The sequence below is a fragment of the Chinchilla lanigera genome, unplaced genomic scaffold (genome assembly GCF_000276665.1).
Source record: "Chinchilla lanigera isolate Chin_1 unplaced genomic scaffold, ChiLan1.0 scaffold00022, whole genome shotgun sequence".
Classification (NCBI taxonomy): Eukaryota; Metazoa; Chordata; class Mammalia; order Rodentia; family Chinchillidae; genus Chinchilla; species Chinchilla lanigera.
Window position 1 is genome coordinate 3140439 of NW_004955423.1, and position 7031 is coordinate 3147469.

Consider the following 7031-nt stretch of genomic DNA (forward strand, 5'->3'; position numbering starts at 1 on the left):
CGAACCGCCGCGGAGGAGCCGGCCTGCTCGACCCTCACCAGCCCACCGCGGGCCCGCGGCCCTCCAGGCCCCCCATCCGCCCCGCTCCGGCCTCCGCCTCTGTCGCCTCCCTCCCTCCGTGTCTCACGCAGGGACTCTGGTGCAACCCCGTCCTGAAAGCCCACAGCCGCCCATTCCGCTGCCGCCTCGGCCCAGGCATTCCCAGCCAGTCCAGCTCCAGCTGGACCCGTCTGCGGCCCACCCAGCCCTGCGAGGACCCGGGCCTGCCACAGCCGCCGTCTCCCTCAGATGTCCACACGTTGTGATGTCAGCCACCAAGCCTCAGCTCTGCACAGCGCGGGCTCGGGCGTGAGCAGGCCCCCTTCCCTGCTCTGTGTTCCATTTTGTCCACCTCTCGTCCTGCAGGGATCATCCGCAAGGACCTTCTCTGTGAAGTGCCCCCGGGGGGGCACCTGTGCTGGGCGCACTTTGTCTTCATTCCAAGGTTCCTGTGTCTCAGGCTTCCGGGGCCCTGCACCAGTCTCTGGTGAGCTAAGCTGGGCTCGTGGGATCCCTTCACCTTTGGGTTTGTACTAAAGTGTGGTTTCCAAACTGGCTCCTCCACTTATTAGCGCTGTGTGACTTCAGGCAAGTTACTGAACCTCTCTGAGCCTCAGCTGGCTCTTCTGTAAATGACCACGATAGTTGTGTCTGCGCCCTAGGGCAGTATGAGGCTCAGTTGAGCGGGACAGTGCACGGACAGCAGTTCACAGAACTGGGGGGGGGGGAGGTCACACTGCGGGTGGGGGCTACCGATGCAGACAGGAACATACTTTTCTCAAGTTTATATTCCCAGCACCAGGGATGGTGCTTGACATACAGTGAATCCTCCGATGTTTGGTGGATTGAAATGTATGATAGACCTGTGTTTTCTCATTTAGGCTTTACCTATTTTGAGGATTTTTTAAAAGTGTAGGTTAATTCGCAGCATTTTTACTGTAATAAATAAACATGAATTTTACTTTTATAATCGTACAGTTCGCTGCCAGTAAATACAGTCGCACTGTGCGATTTAATCTCTAGCAGCCATCACCGGCCGAGGAGGAGAAGCCCAGCGGAGGCAGGCGGTGGGCGGGAGTAAAGGGGTCCCAGGCTGCCCGGCCTCGGCCTGGCCCAGCCTCTGCACGGCTCCTCCGCTCAGCACTGCTCCGTCAGCGGGAGCCCCGCCGCAGCCGAAGTGGCGCCCGGCAAGGACACGGAGCAGGGCCGGGGCCGCGGCATTTGGGCCCCAGCAGTTTTCCTTTATGAAGTTTTTAATAACCTGCGTTCCCACATAAAAACCTTATTCTGCTTTCTCTTGAAAACCAGGAGGCTCTGGCAGCACTGGGCCTGCCCCGGGATGAGCACTCTGGGATGGCCGAGCAGCACCGCCGGGGCAGAGGTAAAGTTTCCGACACGGGACACATGGGGGCACATTCCGGGCACGCACCTGTGCACCGGCGCCCCCGGGGTTTCGGGCCCAGAAGGCTCCCTGCAGAGACGCCAGCTCTGAGCAAACCAGTGCGTTCGGTCAGCACAGCCAGCCACCTGCTGGGGGTCCCCATCACCTGCCAGTCACCTCAGACTTTTGCAGGGTCCCCACCTCGCTGTGCAGGTTAAGAGAAGATACCCAAGCGCAGGCCGCCTCTCCAGCGCCCTCCTTCTGCAGGTCCTCCAGCGCGGCCCCAAAAGCGCACCTCGGGCCAAACTGCACCACATCCTTGTCAAGGCTTAAAACCAGCTCCTGGGACTGGGCCTGGGACCTGTGATCAGGGCCCCACGAACTTCCCTTCCCTCTTGGGACTTGATATCTGTGGCACCTTCTTGGCCTCTGTTTTTGACTCCATCCTTTCAAAAGCTGAAGGAAATGAGGGTTCTTACCAAGCCTTTCTCCCAGTTTACCTCAAAATGCAGGGCAACTGTGTCCCTTGGAATGTTCCTGGAAGAGAACTCAAGACAGCCAGGAGATAGAAAAGTCAGTCAGGTGAGGCGGCTTTGAAATGAAACAAGTCTGTGCAGTGACGAGTTCCAGACCGCCCTACAGTCTTGCTTGGCAGGTAGAGATGCATCCCCGATAGCGCGCCAGATGTCACACCTGCTCTTCCAAGACATTTGCTTTTATCTTCAGCAGCTCCGATGGAAGCGATACGGAGAAAAGACTGCAGCCTTGTTTCAGCAGGGACTAGAGTGTTTGTCTCCCGACACGGGAGAGGAGCAGATCATCTGAGTGCTTCCAGTCTAGGGCTTAACAGATTGTTAAAAAAAATCAAATACGTTAAAACAAAACAATACGAAACAAAAGCACAGAGAGGCAGTCACACATTTTGCAATCACTTGTGTCAGGGAAATAACACGCTCCTGATCTAAGAACCAAAAGCCATCTAAAACAAGGTGCCCGGTTTGACTCCTCCAGGAGAAAAACAAAGGCATCCAGAAATTAGCTACCAGTTTTTCAGAACGCAGTCACTTGGCACCTCTCACGGTGATAAGCTCCTCCGAGACTCATTTTTGCCAGAAGTGGCAACCTCTTCCCAGGCAGGGGTCTGAGCAGCTCCCCACCCCTTCCTCCTCGCTCTTCCTGTCCACTCCTCAGCCCTGGTGGGACTTTCTGGCTTGGCCAATGTGAGTGCTGAGGCTCCTTGGCAAGTCACACAAACCAACTGCAAAGCGGCTCCAGCGACACAGCACGGCCCCAGGAGCTCAGAAGCACTAATGCTCCAACCTCCCTCCAGACGTTTGCCAGGACCTGGAATCTGCTCCCATCACCTTCTCAGCACCCTTTTAGCTCAGAACCCCACGAGGGAGACTGATCCATCTCACAAGCTCCTCTCGTGGCAGTCCACCCCTGTCAGGGCCCCCTGACAGGCGGCTCCTGCGGTCAGGGTTTCCCGGAGAAGTGTGCAGCGGGCCGGCCGGCCAGGCAAGGCAGGACTCGGTCGCTTCACACCACTGGGTTTTGGGTAGTGGCTGCGGCAAGCGTGGGGCCTGTCCTGCGTGCATTGCTTCCAGCAGAGGAGCCCTATGCTTAGGAGCTGAGAGATCACATGGTTTTTTCAGGGCTGAGGTCGGGCGGGGTTGTGGTGGTTTTCCCTGCCTGCCATAATAAATTTTCCCAAACTCAGTGGTTCAAGGCAGCATAAATATACTGTCTTTCAGTTCTATAGGTAAGAACTCTCATGCAGGTCTCACTGGCTTTCTTTGAGGAGACTCCAGGGTACAGAACCTGCTTCCTGGCCTTTTCTAGCCTCTGAGCCATCGGCTTACGGCCCCCACCTCCACTTCAGAGCCAGGAATATTACGTCTTTCTTGGAAGCTTCTTCTGTCACCGCCACTCCCTCGCTCTGACCACAGATGGTGAAGATTCTCTGCTTTGAGGAGTCATGTGACCAGATTGGGCCAACCCAGATTTTTGAGGACAAACACCCCATCTCAAATATTTAACTTTAATCACATCTTCAAAGGGTCCTGTTTTGGGTTGAATAATTCAGATGTTGAAATCCTAACCTCCAGAATGTGACCTTATTTGGAAATAGGGTTTTTGCAGATGCAATTAGCCAAGATAAGATCTTAAACTGGGCCCTAATCCAACAACTGGTGTCCTTTAGAAAATGGAGAAATTGGGACATAGACCTAGAAAAAGACACTGTGGAAAGATACAGGGAGAAGACCGTCATCTACAAGACAAAGGGAGAGACCAGGAACAGATCCTTCCCTCACAGCCCAAAGGAGGAACGAATGCTGCCAACTCTCCGGAGCTGTGACACAAGAAATTCCTGTGATTTGAGCCATCTAGTTCATGGTACTTTGTAACACTAGTTACTAACACGGCCTGTTTGCCTTGTCAGGTAGCATATTCACGGGTTCTGGGGATTGTATCATGGGCATCTTTGGGCAGGGAGGGGCATTACTGGGCCTACCACCGAGTTAGATGGCGGCTCTTCACCAGAGTGATCATTTCATTTTGTATTGGTTTGTGCTCAGTAGCCCCTTTCTACCGTAAGTTACAGAATGCACTGGACCATAGGTCTGTGCTTCTCAGCTCCCCTGCCAGAACAAGAACACACTCAAAACAGTGGGTCTGCGGATGGCAGCACTGCCCAGGTTCAGGCATGCTGTAGACCACAGTGAAAGGTGCTAGCGTTTTCTGTCATGTTTTAGGTGAACAGTTTTTGTGTTTGCAAAATCTAATAAGATGGACATTGTTAGCCACGTTCACAGAACCTATCGAAACATGTGTACCATTGTACCTTCCACTGTGAATTCACCCTAAGTTCCCTCCCTTAGCCCACAGTGAGCAAGGGTTCTTCACGGCCTTTTGAACCAGCTCCTTCATCCCCAAGTGGTCCAGTCGGAAGTCGGCAAGGACCCCTCCCTGTGGGTGCCGGGCTGCCTGCTGGTTCAAGCCAGATGCCAGACGGCAGGATGTGCGGTAACGTAACAGTTAATGAGGCATGAAGACAGTGTCACAGAGTGAAAGTGTCAGTGTTAATGAGGTGACAGGCTGTGCTCACTACATGTGCTCCATGTCCCCTCCACGGCCCCACCCCGGTCCACGTGCTCTCACTCGGATCATGACACTGCCCTAGACGGTTCCTTGTCTTCTGTCGTTTTCACCCTCTAGTTTTTCGGAATCAGGAAAGATGAAAGTGTCGCATGGAGCCTTGATCGGATAATACCGTTCATCTGCTCAGGCTCAGAGACATCAGTGACTCCCCACAACCCACGGATTCAGTTTCTGACGCTGGCACAGGAGTTCTAGCCTGCTTTCCCAACCTCGTTATTCATGGCTCCATACACTCCGGAATCTATTCTAATTTTTCCCAAAATATAGTCCGTGAGCACCAGAATTAGTGTCACCCGGGAGTGCTTGTGAAAAATCTGAGTCCTACTGACTCCGAATCGTTTAACAAGCACTTGAAGCCGTTCTGTGCACACTCTGGCTGGGGAGCCCTTGTCTACAGCCTCACGCTCCTGCCCTTCTATTTCACCTGCTCTTCTCCTCATCCACCGCTTCAAGACATTGTTCGCATCGCATCTTCTCCTTATCCTAAGCTGGATAAATCTCCCTCCTATCCCTGTGCTCTTAGCCCTTTACACAGCTCTTCACACACAGCTTTGTTTACAATGTTTGCTGTAGATCTGACTCTCCGGCTGATTTTGAATTCATTACCACCAGGAACTGTGTCTTTACCCTTTTCTCTCCATGTAACTCTACCATTTCTCTGTTTCTGACACAGGAATTTGTAACTGGCCACTTTTTACCTTCCCCTTTTCTGCCACTTAATGTACTTAGAATAAAAAAATACAGCTCACGCATCACAATTATGAAGACTTCCATTGGCCAAGTGTGTCCTCCTTTCCCCCAGGACTTGACCTATTTTAATTTATGTTTCCCCTGCTCTGGGTTTTAAAAGCTTGCATTTGGATTGTTTTATTTTATATGTTTGTGCTACAAGCTGCCTCAGATCCTTTCTGGAACAAGATAGGAGAGAAATAAATTATTCATTTCAGTATTCCTACCACCCTGGACGATGTCTGGCAGATAGAAAATACTCAATAACTGTTTGTTGAATTTAATCAAAGGAATAAACTTATGTGGATTCTGCGACACTATTTCACTCATTGCTTGGTAGACTTTTTGCTGATTCTTATCAGTGTTCAAGAACTAAAACTGCTAGGATTCTGATGGATTCAGTGCCTATTTCTGTACCAAATTTACTTGATTGCAGCAACCCAATTATTGCAATTTTCCACCTTGATACAAGTGCAGCCTATTTTGAGAACTCAGACTGCACATCCACTGGGCAATCTGGGAATCATATTAAAAGTTGGTGAATCAGTGGCCAGGAAATGAGAATGCAGCCAAGGACACTGCATCTCAGGGAACAAGGAGAAAGGAGTTCAAATGAGATCGCACACGGATGGAGCAGACGACAGGACACAGGAGGCTGCGGACAGGGTCCTGCACACTTCCGGAAATGGCAACAGACCAAGGATGAGGAGCTGGGGTCAGATAAGGACTTCTGCTGCATGACTATCCATCACTGTAGCGACCCCATGTGCTACTGGGAAGCTGAGTGTGCCCAAGCGCATAGTCAAACGTGTCAGCATGAAATTGCTGCATGATAAAACTATCATGAAGAGATGAGAAAAATCTTGAAAAAGAATATCACTTTTTATGCTCATTTTTCTTCAATTTACATCTAATGTTTCCTTAAGAAAAACCATCGTGCCCATTCTTATGTATTATATCTGAAGAAATAGCAGCAGTGCCCAAGACTTTTTAAATTGGAGAATTTTTTCCCTAAGAAACACACAAGCATGTGTAGTCTTGACTTTCAGTTGTCACCTCAACTTTCTAAACAAGTCCCCACGCTTCCAGTTAGCTATTTTCAAAGCAACACTCAATTGGAATTTTTTCCCCTGGAAGAAAAATGAAGGTATGCTAACCTATCAGTGGTTACACATAACCAACTACATGTAAAACCACGTGCCTAATTTAAATTTGTTTCAGACATATTTGCTTCAATCAAAAACATCAATTCACTGTGTTGACTCTAATCATATTTTTCTTCATGAAAACACAGCGAATCTGAGAGAATTCTTTGAATAACATAAAGAAAGGTGTTAATATTAAATAGATTAAAATGGTAAGTTTGTAGGCATGCATTTGGTTACATTGCTACCATGTGAAAACATGCAATGTGATAACATCTTGGTCCATTGTAATGAGATACGGCACTTTCCCAAATGCATTGGACAGAGGAACTGAGAATTAAGGCTTGGATCTGTGCTCTGGTCACCTCATCAGCCAAGGCAAGGAAGCCTGGTTAACCTGTCACCTGTGGCCAGATAGGGCAGATAGCGGCTGTGGTCAGAGGTTAGGTGTCAGCCCCTCTGTGACTGAGCTTCCTGCTCAGCTGCAGCTGCACTGAGAGCCAGGCGAGTCTCTGCTTGGGCACCCCAGCCCTAGGCAAATGCATCCGTACAGTGCGCAGGCCCCGCCTCCCACA

At 50.5% G+C, this 7031-nt stretch overlaps 1 long non-coding RNA gene across 1 annotated transcript; it reads left to right on the plus strand.

Annotated features, from left to right (window-relative positions):
* Positions 1-51: 51 nt before the first annotated feature.
* LOC106148507 lies at positions 52-5624 on the plus strand. The gene is made up of 2 exons (XR_001234044.1): positions 52-526; positions 1348-5624. It is a non-coding gene; the product is annotated as an uncharacterized LOC106148507 (long non-coding RNA).
* Positions 5625-7031: the final 1407 nt, after the last annotated feature.